The 18449-nt window shown below is 41.1% G+C and overlaps 1 long non-coding RNA gene across 2 annotated transcripts in view; it reads left to right on the top strand.

Moving 5' to 3' along the window:
- The window catches only part of LOC114061774, a 129403-nt gene that overhangs the window by 101868 nt on the left and 9086 nt on the right, over positions 1-18449 (top strand). The window contains exons 5-9 of one of the 2 annotated variants that reach the window (XR_003572211.1): positions 4234-4388; positions 5892-6001; positions 14940-15094; positions 15281-15336; positions 16337-16426. This is a non-coding gene — a long non-coding RNA (uncharacterized LOC114061774). Of the gene's footprint in view, positions 1-4233; positions 4389-5891; positions 6002-14939; positions 15095-15280; positions 15337-16329; positions 16427-18449 lie in introns of both variants that reach the window. The other variant, XR_003572210.1, reaches the window with a different exon arrangement.

The following is an 18449-nucleotide window of genomic DNA, read 5'->3' as shown; positions in this document are numbered from 1 at the left end:
AAAAAAAGGAGGAAAAAAAAAATAGAAAAACGGGGAGGGAGGAATCTCTTTACAACAAGAGTTTAATTGTCTGTTTCATCTGGAAAGCCCTCTGAATTGAAACTCCCTTCTCCACAGTGCTACCTGAGCACTTCACAATTTTATTCTCTTGAAGTGTCTATTTTACCATTTGTCTCACTTTCAAGCTTTTAGCTAGAACTGGACATTTGTGACCAGACAAAGGAATTTAAAGTAAGTAGCGTGTTATGGACGACTTCAGGTGACTCTGCTTGGATTATATCCCTCTGACACTACAGCAGCTAAAGCAAAGGGCATTAACACGAGTCTATTGAATGTAGACCTGCAACTGAGATGAGAGAATTTCACTGCATTTCCCATTGCGTCTTTCTAATGACCTTACCCCTGTGTTTGGGAGATGCCTGAACTAAGAGAACTATTTTATCTTCTTTTTTGTTTTTTTTTTTTAAGTTCCTAGAGAAAGATGTTTATGTATCAGGAAATGATACGTTTAACCTGGAGCGTCTCAGGATATGGGAATTTGGCCTTCTGTCTCATTTCATTACCAGCTTGGAGCTTAGGTTGGAAAATGGAGTAGACTTAGTGGTATTTCTGGTGTGGCAGATGGGGCTGCCTTGTAATATGTGGTGAGGACAGACACCTGAATCTGGCAGGTTTTGCAGTCGGGGACAATAATGAATATGAGTGGTAAATCAGTTAAATGGCAGCTAACTCCTCACCACAAAACTCAGCTGTGGGACTGCGACGCAGTAGCTGCCCCAGAAGCACCTTGTTGTGCTGTCAGACAGGAGTACCAGCACTAGGAGGGAATTTGGGACATAAAACCCCTCTGCTGTTACTGTCAGTACTCAGGTACGTTGCTGGAATGCCCCTTCCAGTGCTGCTTAGAACCAGTCCAGAAGGCATAAAATATGCTAAGCAGCTGCTAAAGGGGAAAAAAATAACATGTGGCAGAGAATAGATGAAGGATATGCATAAAAATATATAGGAGACACTTCTGATGGGAATGTGAAATATGCCATTTCTCTGGTTGTGGTGCTGCCGAGCGCTATAGCTCTGCTGGTGGCAGGGCTGCAGCGGGGGCTGGCTTTCTATTAAGGGCAAAACAAGATGAGGGTAAAATTTTAAGTTGAGGAATTTTTACTGCTGCTGGAAGGCAAATTACTACACGCACTACTACAGAAGAGCAGGGGTAAACAATACAATATGCTGGGAATTGCAGATGCGTGTGCAGGAACGCCGTGAATACATTAACTGCCCGTGTTGTCAAGGCAAGTGACAGCGGCTGACTGAAATCCGGGAAGGGGCTCCTGTCAGCGCAGCCCTCGCCCGGGCAAAGGCACATCGCTCCTAATAACAAAGTCTGTTCCGTTTACATCTGACACGGGGAGCCAGAGCCTCTTGTTTGGGGACTTTTATTTATTTTGACCCAGGGAAGTCCAAGCTGAGCTGCTCCGTCAGGCAGTGAGACAAACTCATCCGCGCCGCTTCATGAGGAGGACTGAATTTTCTGCACCCCTCTTTCCTTTCAGTACATTTTTTTCCCTCCTGCTGGACTTTACTGTCCAGGAAAAGCACAGGAGTAAATCAAGAAAGCACTTCTTGGATGCTCCAACCATTTGTCAAGTTATTCCAGGAGGGGCAGAGAACCATGGAAGTCTGTAGTGGTTTTTTGCCTACAATCTGCACCAATCTGTACGGAAAAGGGACTGCACAGTCCCAAGTTTCTCTTTCCTTCTGCTTTCTTTCTTTCCTTCTCTTTTCCCCAGGAAAACTCTTCAAATGCCAAATCAGTAGATTTAGTCCATGTCCCAGTTTGATTAAGGTAGGTCTGTATGTGACTTACCCCGGGCTGAGCATGTCCAAGGCAGGAAGGTAAACATCCCATTGTGCTGGATTTGATGAAAGAAAATCCTGGAAAACGTTGTGCTTTTCTAAGAAAACTGCCAGAGGCAGATTATTAGGTCTGAATTAAAATGCAGACGAGATTCATTAAATTGTTGACCCTGCCCCCTCCAAAAAAAAAGTCAGGTTGCCATCTTAAATTGACAGCATTAGAGACAAATTATGTGCACTGATTATTAAGTGTGGGCTAAATTACGGCTCGGAGAGCGGGCGGAGCGCTGTGGGAAGGGGGGGTGAGCGGAGCAGGCGAGAGCCATCCTGCCTGTGGGCACAGAGCAGGGCCAAGGGGTGGGGGGCCCTGTGGCACCAGAGGTGCAGAGGGGGACAAAGGAGCAGGAGGAAGGAGCTGAGCCTCCTCCAAGGAACCTGTTCCCACTGTGATGGTGACCTGGCACCCCGGTGCCAACGTGCTCCCCTGGGATATCAACGCTGGGGATGTGTATTGAGCTCAGGGACTGTGTTGTCCCTTTTCTTTGGGGTAGAGGGAACTTTTCATTAAAAAAAAAAAAAAAAAAAGGGAAAAAACCCACCCAGACCTTGGAAGAGTTGGATTTAAGAAGTTAAATCAGAAAGGCAGGGTAAATTAGAGACTTGAGAACCTAATTTCTGTCACGTTGGTGGAATAAATACTGACCATTTCACCATCTCAGACAAAAAAATAAATGGGGAAAAAGCAGGCATAATAATATGTATATTACTCACTAGACATAATTCTCTGAGAACACTCTGACCAGTATATAAATAGCAGAATGAATGTTATTAACATGTTAATTTTACTAACCCTTTAACCTATTGATTAGCCAAACAGAAGGAAACAGCATCTTTTCATGCTTCGTCCCCCCCTTGCCTTTCATGTAATTGGATTCAAATTCACATCTGTAGCTACTAAACCCATGTTTTCAACCTTTCTTCTCCACCTCCCCACCCCCAACTGTTTAACCTCCCTTCCCCAGCGCTGGCATAAATGTAAGCCTTTATTTGTGAATATTCCGATAAGCACTTTGCCTCCAACTATATTGTTCAAGTACCAGCATCATTGTTACGGCTGTAATTGTTACTATCAAGACACAGTTCTTTGTAATTAGAAAGTCAAGATGGTATTCAGCAGTATGGCAGCACAGATTCTCATTTGTTAGGCTATTAGAAAAAAAATGTTTACAGAGAAAACAGTGTCATTGTTTAGTGCTCTTAATTGACCATCTGCCTGGTAAAGAAATGTCCAAAGAAGGATAAATAAGACTATAGTGCACTTATTTATTTATTTTCTTTGTGCAATGAGTAAATTAGGAAAAGCAACAGCAGATCCAAACTAGACAAGACATTGCTAAATCAGGCTGCAAGTGAAATCATGTCATGAATACATTAACTTTTATTTCTCTCAGTGTCAAGACTCATGTCTGCATCTTCCTCAAAGTTTGTTGGGAAGAAAAAGGAGGCCAGATCTTGGTGGGCACTGTGGAGTTGACAGCATTCATCTTTTAACAAAGTCAAGCATATGCTGCTTTGAGTGCAGCATCTTTGCATGCTCAATGACGTGTTTAATGTCACCTTTCCCACTGTAAATCATCCCTGAGTAAATCCACAAGGGAGAGTGGTACTAGGAATTAAGCAGGAGAGAAATAAAATTCATGACCATGTGGTTCTATCTCAGGGAATTTGGTACGTATTGACAAGAGAGATTCACACCTGACGGGGCCGAGAGCTAATTTGTAGTAGGGCTGTTTATCTTCTGCCTGAAAGGAATACTTTTTCATATTTAATGTGCATTTTCCTCATCTCCATGTGTGTATGTGTTTGTGATTTAACGTGGCTAAGGGTGCATCTGGTTTTGCTGCTTGGCAAAAAATGTAGTTTCAAATTTCGGGCTAATTCAAAATTCCGCGTTTTCCCCTACGAAAAAGTAAAGGAGAGGCAGTTTGGTCTTAAAAAACCAGGTTTGATGTTTTCATTGCACAAGGCACTGTCTTAGGTAGGGAGTGTTTGATCTGTTCTTGCAGCATTTGTTTACAGTTTTGAAATGAGAAATGAAAAAAAAAAAACCACCCAGGAGTATTACCATGCTAAACCAATATGGTAAATGACCAAGCTGATCTTTTGTACTATTTGTCTTCCAACATTCCAGGTGGAAATAATCCAGTACATTTATATGTTGATTTATTACAGTGTGAAGGGGGAAAAAAAACTAAAAACAACCATAGAGAGAAGCAATAGGAAAAAAAAACACCAAAAAACAAAAACAGGGAAAAGAGAAATTAACTAAAAAAGTAAAGGTTACATTTAAAAATAATTTCTCAAAATATTACCTTCCAGGTTTGAAAGGCACCAGGACACCTGCAAGAGAAGCACCAGTTCTGCCTCACCCATGATGAGGTTCATCCAGAGATGTCACCTCAGATGGTGACAGGGGGACAACAACGAGTGCCCTCACAGCACTGTCAGTGTGTGTGACAATGGTCAGAAAGCAGGTAGGTAAAAGTTTCTAATACTTAAAAAGCTGACAGGTCTTCAGTGTGAATTTTCTTTCCATGAAACATCTCCTTTGATGCCTTCACCTGATGCCTCAGTCCATCTGTTTCCTACTGAAACCTTCCTTTTCTTCATTTCCCCGATTGCTGTGCTAAATACTGACCGTAGTAATTTTGTTTCTTTTTCTTCCCTGATATTTACTCTTTGGCACTTCTGTTTTGTTTTGTTTGTTTTTGTTTTTTGGGGTTTTTTTTTTTAGTTTTGAGGGAGTACCTCAAAATCTCGGTTTCCTGCCTGATGGCTTTTGAGAAGGGGTGGTAGCTAAAAAAAACCCCAACAGTAGGTTTGCCTCTAAATTTAGAATTTTCTTTCTGGAGATCTTTCATTAATGTCAACTGCATTTTTTCAGAAAGCAACAACTCACCTTTTTTTAATTTTTTGTTTTGTTTTGTTTTGTTTTTGCTTTCCACTAGGGAATATATAATGAATATAATAACTTGCACCAACAGATGCAGGAAGGTGAGAAGTGCACAGGGTTTTCAGGGTGCTGCACCTTTTCCCCGTCCTAGAGACACACAAATTTGTGAGGTCCAAGGCCTTTCCTTGATGTCTTCTGTACTGGAACCTACAGAAGTAGACATCCCACCCTACCAAGACTGAAAAGCCTGCTCAGATACCCTCCTGCTCGAGCACGCTGGTGTCCCCACCCACACTGCCCGTGTCCTCAGGGCTGTGCTGGTTTGCTAAATGTTTAAAAATGACTTCTCGCAGGTGCCTTTACAAACTGCACCTGTAGCCGTTTCCCCAGCACCAGGGGGGTGAGTGCTGGCACCTCCCCTGTGCGTAGAGCCCGTGCCTGCGCTTCACCTGCGTGTGCTTCGGAGCGCGGAGCAGAAGCAGCGGCTCAGAGGGACGTGATTGACACCGGGAGTTGTAAGCTCATGCATGTCTAGCTACTTGTTCAATTTGTTTAGTCCAGTGGTCTCCTTTATTAGGAGCCTTAGGGTTTTTCTTTTGATTTGGCAGGGTGATTATAATGAGAGCTCCTTAGTGCTACTCCACCAGGGTATCTGCCCACTTGCTCTCAGCCTCTGCTGTATGGCTTGTGATTAATGTAAAACAGTCAGATGCCCTTCAGATCAGTCGAATTTGGGGATTCTATTACAAACATGAAAAGCGTGCTGACCGCACAAAGCCCTTGGTGGTACCAATTAAAGACAGCGTCATTCGCTTGGCACTTCTCATGCCACTGCTTTTTTTTGCCTTTTTTTTTTTCCCCCTTTTCCTTTTCACAGCAAACCTTCCAATGGCAGTAGTGGCCCCTCTGCCACCACGCACCTGTGCCAGGCTCCAGCCCCCAAGGCACGGCTTCCTCGGCTAGTGGGGGAACACCTTGCTTTCCCCTCCTGCTGCCCAATTTCTGTGCCCCTCAGCTAGCCCTCCATCTGGCCAGACGTGAGCAGTGGGATTTGAGTACAATATCTCCTCGTGTCATCATGCAGGGATGGGAAGTGCTGCCTGGACTGCCCCCAGCAGAAAGCCCCGTGGTGTCCCCTCCCCGCTGGTGCAGCGGCTCCGGGCTGCCACCGCAGATCATTTGGCAAATTTCACGGTAAGACCCCAGCTTATCATCATTATCTTTTTATTCCAGTCAGTATTCCAAGTATTCCTTGAATGTCACAAGTGAAGAGCTGGATTATACACAAAGTGTCCAGTGTTAAATCCTATTTACATGCAAAAGTTGTGCCAGCTTACCCTGAGGTTAAATCAGTGCAAACCCCTTCTGTGAGGACTCTTCTCTACTAATGAGAATGACCTCCTATAATTTCTTTAATTAAAGAACAACAACCACCTAAATCAAGATAAAACATGCTTCATATTAAATAAGGTTGGCCAAGCAAATGGGTTTGCCTTGCTTGAAGTGCTGACTCCACTTTTTCCGCAGACTGAATTATCCAAGTGCTTTGGACAGGGCAAATCTCAGCTCAGGTTTCTGGCTTTCTGCAGCAGGGAGGGAGGGGGTGTCACACCTGCCCCCCACCAAAGGCAACAGAGGATCTGCCTCTACCTGTGAGGTGGCCAAGGTCCCTGTCCAACACACGCATTTTGTGTTACATCCCACGCACCACATCTGATATTCCACAAATCCTTCCCAAGTGTCTGGATCAAAGTGTTATTTTTCATGAAAGTTACTCCCCCCGCCAGCACTCCGTGTTTGTCAGGAAGGAATAAAACTGCAACATATAAAAGCAGAGAGAAAAATTCTTTATTTCTGAAATTTTACCTTTCAGAATCAGGTTGGTTTGCTTGTTTGTTTTGCATAAAGCTTTTAATAAATCTAAGATCTTGTAACTTTGATTTATTCACCCTCTGCCTACAACATAGACTCCAACTGCACCTCTTACTTAGTGGATTATTAGGAATTGAGGAACCCTCATGTAAAAAACCCCAAACAATACTGGTTTCTTATTTGATAATTTCTTAAAATAAAATAAAGACTTTTAAGAGCTACTGAGATGACACTTTCAGTTGTGAAGGCAATAGCTTTTGCTATTTTCACAATTTCACTCCTTCCCTTCACTGCTGATTCAGGGAACTGCTGAGAGCAGAAGGGGGGTTGTTTCCATTCCAACAGCAACAATCTCATCTCAAATCTTGTGATCGTTGTTTATCTCAAGGTATCCCTTCTAATCCAGCTCTTTTCCAACTCTGTCCCAAAAGCTGATTATTCAGTGGCTTTTCACAGACCTAAACCCTTCACTTGCTCAAATCATCTGCTCATGTAGGGATTGTGCCACTCTTCCCATCAGTGCTCAGACCCTCCTGGAAAGGGCAAAGCCAACCAGAAAAGTTACCCTGTGAGGCTTTGGGACATCAGTGGTGTTCACTGTGTCCGTATCTTGCTGCAACCAGAACCTTATGAACAAAAATCACCACAATTAATTCCAGCAGAAAATGTGCTGGAATCACTGGAATGGGATTTCTTCTCAATATTATGGAGCTCCCACCGATCTTCTAATAATGTTTTATTATTCATGGATGAAAAGATACTGGTGTCCCAATACATTCAATCCATTCATGTTTAGACCTGTAAATGAACCCCAAAATAATGGCAATATTTGGTTGCCTGCTACATATGTACACTCCACTTACTAGTATATAAATTAACTGCATTTAATCCCTTTGAGCATTAAAACGTAAGCAAACAAACTGACTAACAAAATACAGTGGGGTGGCAGAAAAAGGAAATAAGCTCAGAAAATAATTGGTTCTAAGGAAGTTAATGAAAGTTTGTAGCATGCTTTTTATATGAATAGAGTTCAGAAGAGATTATTTTTTTGAAGTGTTACTCACAAATCTCCCGTATCCACAATAGATCTTTTGTTAACTGTACCTGCACATTTATTGTGTACGACAGTCTAATAAAATGAAGTCATTTTAATAAACATTATATCAGAATATCCTATCTGCTATGTGGCACTGCGAATTTCCACTACTGAAGGAAACATTTAACATTCTCACCATTTTAATACTTTTAATAAATATTTGCAATTCCTCTGATAATGCATAATGGCAGAAAAATGCATTGCCTCCAAAATTTATGTGGCTGCTGGCAGGTGGCCATTTTCCAATTTTCTGTCTCACTAATATACATTTATTATGTATTTCTAAGGGCTTTTTTCCCCAGCTTTTGGCTTGCCATAAAATTACTATTTCTTTTACAAGGGGAAGCGCTTGTGACAAAGAAATTTCTATCCAACCTAAACCTGACAAGTGGACATCTGCTGGCCAAACTGGAGAGGAAAAACATTTGCCCATCGTAGCTCTCAGTTTGATCCCTTCCCATCAGCTGAAGCCACAATAGGTTTGGATCAGAGGCTCGCATTCCGAACTGATAACAAGAATCAGTTCTCGCTTAGTAATATTTTCTGAAGTGTGACATTGCATTGCATCATGTTACGCATGACATGACACGAAATAACAGAACATTACATGATGGGTTATGACATAGGGGGAAGTAAGATGCAAGTTAATATTATGTATTAAATTTTTTTTTTTTTCTAAATTGTTGGATCAGGGTGCATGATGAGCTGTGAGTGGTCCCTTTTACGCTGGCTTTATACAACAGCCATCGACAGAGTACCTGAGCACCACCAGCAGATAATTAAGCCTCTATTGATAGCTGAAATCCTTGAATCTCTCAATGAGCACATATCGTTCTCTGTATTTAAGTAGCAGCATTCATTTGAAGAGGAAGGGAGCAGTGACTAAGTAGGAAGCCTAAACAGGCAGTAAGAAGTGGTAACACTACAAAGATGATACATTCTTATCCTCAAAATGGAAGGAAGCTGATTTTGTGAAACTCTTTATGGCATTCACAACAAAGCAGGGGGATATCCTGTGTCACAGAGCATGTGCTTCTTGAAGATCCTTTCTGGTAGCAAATGATGCTCAGAGAGTGTGATTTGTTATCAGGGAGCTATTTACGATGGCCAAGATAGAAGGGCACTGAATAAATATCTATAGCTCTCAGAAAGTGAGACATGATGGTGCAGTAGATGGAAAGAAATATCTCAAACAACAGAACCTCCCTACCAAAGGTGACTGCAAATGCAATAGCTTTTTCTCTCGCTTCATTTTTTCAAAACTGCAAAGCAACAGGATAATCCAAATTAATAATATACTGTATGTTATGTTTTACAATAATATACTTTGATTAATCTAATTCCTGGAATGATAAATGCAAAGGAGAGAGACTGCCCTGTGTCTGTGCTCACAACAACAGGAGAGGTAGATTTGCCTCATCAGATATTGTAAGTAAGCTAAAAAAAAAAATAAGAATTCTTGGCCTAAAGAAGGAAGTAGCAAAAATGACAAAACCCCAGTTAACTGAGCAACAAGACTGGCTGATGTGCGAGAGGTTTGATCTCCAATTTGCTGCAGAATTATGGGCAAGTTGCTTCATTACCTGCATTTTTGGTTTTCCCTTTACTTGACCTCTCTTGGCCCCAGCTCAGGAAAGAATCTCTATTTGGAAAAGTGCTTACTGGACCTAGTGGGAATGTTTCAGTTTTCCTGAACCAGTCCTGGAGATCCTGCAGAACTGGATGTGGAGAAGGCAAAGGCACATTTTTCACTGATGATTATGCCAGGACTAAAATTGTAGTTTGGAAGTGATCAGGTAGAAATTTTCTGTTGAAAATCAATGTGTCTAATTCTTTTTCAAGAAAAGCACCCATTTATCTATTTTAAAACTGATTTAACTGAATTGGGTGCAAACTTTGCAAATTCTCACCAGAATTTCTCAGATGTCTGAAAAATTATGGCGACCTTCAATATCCGCCAAAAATACAATAAATTTTATTAAATACTAGTTTGTAATTATTAAAACTAAGATATAAATTTATAAATTTATTTTATAGATAGTAAACAATTGGTAAAATATATTAAAATATGCTATACATATCTCCACCAATAAATAGGTTATAAAATATTAATTGTTAATTAATAATTAATGATCAGTAATTTACTAGATATTAATAAATATTATTACTATTTTATGCAAATGTTTATTACCACTTTTTACCAATTATTCACTATCTATAAAATGAAAGTATGGACAAACATTTCTATAGATTATAGGCATTATATATTTTATATTATAGAATATATATTATATATATATTAGAATATATATTATATATATTAGAATATATATTCTGTAGATATTCTAGAATATATATAGAATATATATTATTTACTTTATATTTACATATTATTTACATTAATACAATATTATAGAATATATATTATATGCATTATACCTTATAGAATACAACATAATACAATCTCCTCTCTGTTTATTACATAACAAAGATAGTATTGTTTAGAAATATATAACTAGTATTGGGGATTCAAGAGAAAAAAAGCCATGATTTTTCTTGGCAAAGGATAATATTCAGGTATTGGGGTGAAGAGATGAAGGGTCCTTCTAACCCTCCTCCTGCCACTTACACTCCTGCATAGTGTAAACTTTCTACACACACTTTTTTTTTGTCCAATTAATTTCTTCCTGAATTTACAGCTATGCTGCCTTTCCACAACTGCTTTGCAGACTTGCTCCCATGTAATATTTAGTTGTGATCAATCCATCTCACACTAGAGAACTGTCTGTGCTGTGTTTGCATTTGTTTTATTAAGTGGAGGACTCGTCGTTAAGTTTTTGTGTGGCTCGTGTTCAATGTGGGTGGATAAGAACCAGATATTTGAAGAAATGGAGATTAAAGATTTCCTGTCCCCTCATGGCCAGCTCTCTCTTAGATGAAATGAAGGATACAAGGGAGTGATACAATCATTTCTCTACCAGTATCTACTGTATCAGTGGGCTGAATCTTAGCATTTTTGATAATGATTGTCTTCCAAGAAGAATTCATGTATAAGTATTTCCTACTCTTGCTGCTGATTTCATCCGTGTCAGTGAGTTTGGTCTGCTTGCAAAAGATTTCTCAGAAGTAACTTTTCCTTGCAAAGGCTGGCCATTAAAAAAAACCAACCAAACAAAAAACCAAAGAAACAAAACACAATAAAAACAAAGAAAATCATCTGACAACAGGGAAAACTGTGGCACTTCTCCATGAATCTTCTTAAGCTCATACGTTTTAGAAGTATTTAATGTGATACCTTGTAGGAATAGACAGCAGCAGGTGACTGCAATAACTTTAAAGAACAGCTTTTTCCTGTCACTTCTCTTGCAGTGTGGCCCAACATGTTCCCGACAGATACCACTTGCACAGCATCCCCATTTCTCTCAGGAAAATCAGTATAGATTGGTAATAAAGCATAGCAACATACAATTAAAAATTAATAGCAAAATGATTACATTATTCTCTTCTAGCAGCAAAAAAAACACAAACCTCCAACTTACAACAAAGGCCTTTAAAGCACTTTGGCTGTTTTCCAAAAGAGTTGATTAATACTCCACGTAGAATGACTGCTGTGGATGCTTTTGCCAGGCAGGAATTGCTGACTGTCCATCGAGGAACTGGGCAGGTGGCAGGAAAGGAAAGGCTCTGCTCCACATCCCGGTGCCCTCGGCACAGGAAAAGCTCTTCCAATGGCAGCAGCGTGGCAAGGCAGTCCTCTGGATGACTGGAATAATCTGTGACATTCAAAACCGAGACACAACGCGTCGGGAAGCCTGGAGAGAGAGAGTGGAATTGCTTTCCTCAACCCCAAAACAAAGGCTTTGCAATGTTACATATATTATTCTGATCACAAAAGTCTCTTGCATTAGGGCTTTCAGCGTGAGATAATTGACCTTGACATTGCTTTCAGCTGAGGGCACATAACTCTTAGTGCGGTGACTTACCTTGAAGAAGGTTTTGCAACTGCAAAGAATATTTACTTACTATCTTCCCTCTTTTTTTTTTTTTTTTTTTTTTTTTAATAATTCTTGAAAACTGCTCTGCAAGGACAAGTAGGCAGAAGTGTAGTGAGGGATGGAAGGTATTTTATGTGGATGAACACATGAAGAGGTGATTATGTATTGCTAAAAGTCTAATCCCTGGATAAACTACAGTTTGCTATTAATTCTTTGGACTTGCTTAGCTGCTACTTAACATTTCCACGACTTAACAATTATATTCTTGAGCTAAGAGTAACTTTTCAACAAAATGTGCAGGGATTAGAAACATTGATAATTATATTAATTAATATTAATGGGAGTGACAATATTTGTAGTCATATGACAAACATAAGGAAAGCAGGGCTTTAATTTTAGCAATTAATTCTGTTTCTAATTGCTTTCACTATTCAATTGTCAGAACGTGTTCTACTTGCAAGAAGGAATGTGTTAAGCAGGCAAAACACAGACCAAAACTGAGGGGAAAGAGGGCTGTGTATTTGTATATGGTATCATCTGTTATCCAGAAACATACTGAGCCTTCTCTCTGGGCTCTGGATTTTCTCCTCTCTATTTATTATAAATGCCAATCATCTGGAGAAATGGGATCAGTCTCGCTGAGATGGGTTAGTAGGCAGAGAGGCCATCGGGAGCAGCAAATGCCACTGATTGAAGAGCTCTCCAAGTTATCAACTATCCTTCTTCCCACACCTTCCCATAGGTGCAGGATGAGCGTGGGACAGCAAGACAAGCAGACCCTGGAAAAGGGAACTCAGAGTGTGTATCTCTACTGACTGCTCAGATTTAATACACTGGATTGGATCAGAGTTGTCTCTGGAGGAAGTCAGAGAGCTGCAGTCCATTGGCCTTAATCCTTCCCTGTGCTCCCGTATCTTTATACTGCTCCACCAGCTCCACAGCGCCGTAAAACCAGCACAATCCACCCTCCACGCTCCCTGGTGTGAGGGAAATCCCTCACCAGGTCCCTTGCTGAGCACTGCAGCTGCCACAGAGGCTTCTTGGCAGCGGGAGGAAGGCACACCCCTCCCTGCAGATGTGTCCAGTGCTGTGGGATGATGCTCTTGCTTGGTGTCCCAGCAAGCTGGGGACGTGCAAACCCCAGTAAGGGTGGAGGTGTGAAAGTCTTCACGTCCTGGAACCAAGATTTCAACCCAGAAGGAAATCTTAATGTGCTGAAGTTTCCCTCTGCACAGAGCCTCCACCACACAGCAATCCAAGAGGCCAATAAAACAAATAATGACTCTCTCCTGGGGCAGCTGCAATAAAAAAATGCTGCCAGCTAAGAATGGTGCCTTTGATGGCTCTGCAGGCGAGATACCAACAATCTCTACAGCTGCTAATCCCCTCGCGTGGTTTTACACTCGCTGCCCTCACAGCCTGTGCCCAGATGCTCTGTGCAACGTTTTGGGGTCTACTTTTCTTCTCAGCTCATCCCTCCTCTGGTCCTGCTCAGGATGACACCCCTGTAAGGCTCTGAGTATCTCACCGAGCACTGTGTGCACAGATGAAGGGAGCTGTCGCCCAGCACATGCTGCTCTAGTGGCCTGTGGCTGCTGCCAGCTAACCTGGGAGCAGTTGCTGCCTCCCTTCCTGAGCTCTGGGGATGTTGAGCTCTGGAGTGGCAGAGAAAGTGGCCTGGGGAGTGCTCACCAAAGTCTCAGTGAATGTAGGGGGGCTCACTGATGAGGATGAGGCAACACCCCAAAATCTCTAACTTTTTGTGGGCTGGAGACTTGGCCCATCCCATTCCCCCTCCTTGAGTTAAACCAATGCTGATCCCAAGCATATCTGCATCTATGCTTATTTTCAGGATAAAATCTGGAGAGCACAATTCCCTCTTGTTGTGCCAGCCACGTCACGGTCAAAAGGCATTCGGGACAGATTCAGATCTTTTGTGCTGCTACAGACGTTGCTGCTTCCCCATATCCCCATCAGGGGGACAGAGTTCAGAATTAGTCCTTTTGTGTTTATTTCCACTACTCCGGGGTGGACCTGGGAGCCTTTGCTGCTCCCCATCAGGAAGCAGAGATTTAAAGTATCGAACGCACCAGAATTGCTTAATGAGTGCTCAGTGAATATTAATAAAAGTTTGGACGTGACTCAGGCTACAATGGCTGAGAAGTTTGAAAGCTTTGGTTCAAGATTACAGGAGGCTGTGAGAAAATATGGTATCCAGCAGCTAGCATATAGTGCAGATATTTCACTATCCAGGGATCTCTAATTACTAATAATGTACAGGAACAGTATGATATGTCCTTACAATTGCAGAATCCTTTTCAAAGATAATCTTTAATAGTTTATTTGACAACCTGTAAAATTATAGAAAATTATTAGTCTTGGGAATTACAAAAATCCCCATAGTACAGTCAAACAATAAAATTATAATTACCTGTGGGTAATTGAAATTTAACTGTTTTTTTATTGTATATTACACATCAATAGCAACATAAGTTCAAGAGTGTCCCCCTCCCCTCCCTTTTCTTTTCCCTACAGAAATGGGGAAAATGGACAACCCTGCTGGTAGCTTGTGAGCCCTTGTCACAGAACAGAGCTTGAACAATTTCGATTAAAGCAGTATGTTCGAGACTGTCATTAGACCTGCATTAAATTACATATCTGGAATGTTAAAAATAAAGAGTACTGAAGCTTATTCACAGCTGCCTGTCGTAAAGTATGCAGTCAAGGTTTTTATTATCTTTAAAGTTCTTATTTTTCTCTTTTCTGAAACTTATTGTTTCATCAAACAAATATCTAGCGCATTTAAGAACAGTGTGAGCACACGAGCAGAACTGCTCGAAATGGATAAAGCATTAGCGTGTTTCCATTCTGTGCTCAGTAGTATTGTTTAGTACTAACAATGGTAATTTATCAATTATACACGAGGGAACAAAGCTCTTCACCATCTCACAGCTCCAGAACTACCTATTAGGAGGCCCAAAGCCTGAGAGCCCTCCCAGACCTTGTGAGGCAGCATTTGGAGTTAGAACTCGCAGTAGCAGGTTTTGCCTTGCCCTCTCTCAGTGACCCCATGGAGGCTGCTCAGTACTCAGCTCCAAGGCACATCAAGGCTTTCCTAAACCAGGAAAATTATAACCTTTTTTTTTTTTCTATTTTCCTTCTGAACCAGGGCTTGATACAGGCACAAATGTTCACAGCCTGCACTTGTCTAACTGGTGAGACTGTCCAGTCCCTCTTGTGTCATTTGTGGTGGCATTACAGACTTTGAGAACAATCTGAAGGACAAACCCCAAGCTTTTTGGAGGCTGCTCAGCCCAAAATACGGTATGTTTGACAATTTATTTTCTATAGAGCAGCTTTGTTATAGCACAAAATCTTCTATAGAAGGATCAGACTGGTTACTTTTATTTGATTCTGTAAAGTGCTTTGTGATCATTATGTGAACATAACTGCACAAGTGAAAATACCTCTGTTTTAATAAGAGTTTCAATTAAAGTATTTAATACACAGATTTTATCGTGAGAGAGGCATCACAAAGCCCTGAGTACAACATAATGGCAAGCCAGGTATTGTTATGATTACCATTACTATTATTTATGTGTAATCATTGAAGTATTAACTGAAAACTGGGAAATGGAGTTCCTGAGCCCCAAAGAGCTCACAGTAACAGCTTTTTGTGGAGAAGGCAACAATAGCAAACCAGCTCTGCTTCATGGCACAGTTAATGGTGCATGCAACCCAGGTTGGAAATTCCTGATCCTGCATGGGTTTTCCCATTTTCAAAGATCAAAGAAGACAAAAAATGCAGTTGGATCCCGCTTTTTTTATTTTGGTGCCTCTCACTCTTCCCACCACCTCTTTTCTCTGCCTGTTGGTGTGAAGGGCATCCCTGCATGATAGGGCTGGGATGTGTCTTTTTACCCATCAAAGCAGCTGGAAACTTCTCATCAAAGTGGCTTCATTTGAATGCCTTTATAAGGGAGAGATATTTTGCCTCCCTCACTTGTCCTTCCCACTGGAGATTTTTAAGTGTCTTGGCCTCCTAAAAGCTAAAGTGGAGTTTTCAATTTTGACTTAAACCAAATATAAATCTTTCAAAAGGGGAAACCCCAAGAGGGACTGTATCATCAGGGCTGTTAATGGGCTAAGCTGCAGCAGAGGAGAGACAGGGGTGGCCCAAAATCATGGTCCTTGTGCCAAATAACTGTGACCTCATGCGACACACCAGGGAGATGGAGCTGAGAGGTTTGTTTGGCTTTGGCTGTTTCCTAATCTTGACCCTTGACCAACACCTGAAAGCTACAAGCAAGTTTTTCTCCTTCCTTATCTCGACCCTCCTTCCCTGGCAGATTCCAGCTGCTGAGCTCAACCGCCCTGAAAACGAAGCCGGAGAGCTGTTGTCCAGTAGGATTTATATAGATGGGATACTGGGAAGCTAAATCTTCCAACCACTACAGTGCACCATACTGTAAGACAAAGAGCAGGAGATAAATTTTCCTGCCTTTGAAATTTCTGCTCATGTCACTCTCTGGGGCTAATTTTTACCGTTTTGTCTGAAGGGAGAAGAGCTATTCCGACGTGAGTGCCTCCTCTGCACTGCAATGCAGGGATGGAGCTAAGGATGAGCAATGGCAGCACTGTCAGGATTACAGCCAGGTCAGATTTTTCATTTTTGCTAAAAGTCACTTCTTTTGACACAGGAATCAGGAAAATACATCGATGCAACACGTAGAAAAGAATGAAAAGGTTGTGATTTGCTCCTACCAATATGATTCACATAGAGAGACCCAAGCCTTATTGTAAAGGGAAGATGTCTTCCTATGAAAACACAAACATAACAGGAGGGCCCTAGAGGGGTTTTGGGGAGTTCCTCATGGAAAGGGAGCTTTCCATGGGCTTTTTTTCTCCTGTTGATAGAGTGAGCACATGAATGTTTAGGTATAAAGAAGGACGCAAGCTTCCAAATTAAAAAAAAAAAAAAAAAAAAAGGGTGCGGGAGGGGATTGGCTATTTTTCTTTCTCATGGATGAGGTTAGAAGGTTAATAAAAAAGTTAATCCCAGCCTGCTCTGCAAAAGGGAACAGGTCACATTTGTGAGACTTCAAAAGGCTTCGGAGTGTCTGTGTATGGATGTTGTTATTTCCTGTCAGGGTTATCCCAAGAAGACGGGACTGGGAGCTGTTTTTTGGAAGAGGAGTTTGTCTGTTAACTAAATCAGCTGGAGTGGAAATAAAAAGGTTTGTATAAAATGGGTTTGAGGGTAAACTCCAATAAAGTTCTGGGTATTTTTTATTCTCTTTTTTTTTTTCTTTTTCTTTTTTCCTGTGAGAACATAAAATTAAAACTTAGTGGAGGCCAACCAGAACATCTCAACCAAACGACCCAGAGATTCTAGTTGTTTTTATTTAAAAAAAAAAAAATTAAAAAAATCCATTAACATGAATTTAACTTTTAAATATGTGAATGGTTTGAAAGGAAAAAAAAATAGTCAATTTAGGAAACATTCAGCAAATTACAGCACCAAGCTGTGATTTACAAGGAGATCTGAGTGTCCATTTGCTTTGCAGCACTGAGGGAATGCTTATTGCTCAGCATAGAAAATTACCTCAGGCCTTGTTGGGCTTTTCTGGAGAAATATATACCACAGTCCAGGTTACTGATATCCCTCCCTGCCTCGGTGTCCCCCTGCACAGCTGAGGGTCCATACTAAGACACGGTGTAAATGTTATAGTCGATATCCCTTGGCAGAGAAACTGCACTGCAATTTCTTTTTTTCCTCCTTTTCTTCCTTTTGCACGAGGCTCCTTTGCTACCAGCTAACCATTTCCTGTAAGAAAATGGCATTGTGTTAAAGTTATATAGTGCATCATATTAAATTTTATAACAGTGCTTTGTGTTTTGAAAGACTTTGGGGGGAAACAGCATCAATCAGGGAACCACATTTGATAGACTTGGAAGGGGCCTCCTGGGTCATTTTGTCCAAGACCTCAATGAAACAGGAAGGCTTCTGCAAAATACCTTTCCCATAAATGTATCTAACCTTTCCTTAAAGACACTGAGTGATTGTGCCATAAATACCTCAAGCAGCTAAACTGGTCTGATTGACCTTACGATCAGAAAGTGTCTCCTAATACTGTACAGAAGGTACAATTTTCCATTCTTGCAGCTGTGGCTAAGCAAGAAAAAAGGGCAAATACACAGTAATGGGCAACAATACAGACTGTGCAAACAGTTTTGCTTTCACTTTACTGCCATCACCTACCATAAATCTGGATGCACCATTGATACTTGGTTTCCCAGTGTAGTGTCTGTGATCCTTGTAGAATCTATCTCACTTTGAGTCTGACTTTTGGAGAGCCACCATTACAGGGTGTAGAAATAAGGAAGACGTACGAGCAGCACTTCCCAATTCAGAAAACCATTCCAACCTGATGCCAGTAGTTAAAGTATTTATTTCTATTTTCTATTTATTAGAATTTGTGAGTTGTTTCTTGTCAGGACCATGGGAGTGAGGGGAAGCACAGGGCTTTCTATGGTTCCATCAGAGTGTCAAGGAATAATTTTCATTCTCCAATTCCAACAACTGTGCATATTGAAAAATAAATATATGGTAGTTTAGCTGTTTGTTGTTGCAATAGCAATGCCCTGTGTGCTGGTTCTGCCCCACACTGCTCTGCCT

Source organism: Empidonax traillii, unplaced genomic scaffold (assembly GCF_003031625.1).
Source record: "Empidonax traillii isolate 1590-97213 ecotype Southwest subspecies unplaced genomic scaffold, ASM303162v1 scaffold357:size1057043, whole genome shotgun sequence".
Classification (NCBI taxonomy): Eukaryota; Metazoa; Chordata; class Aves; order Passeriformes; family Tyrannidae; genus Empidonax; species Empidonax traillii.
The sequence above is the reverse complement of the archived record's forward strand: the minus strand, read 5'-3'. Positions and strand labels throughout refer to the sequence as shown.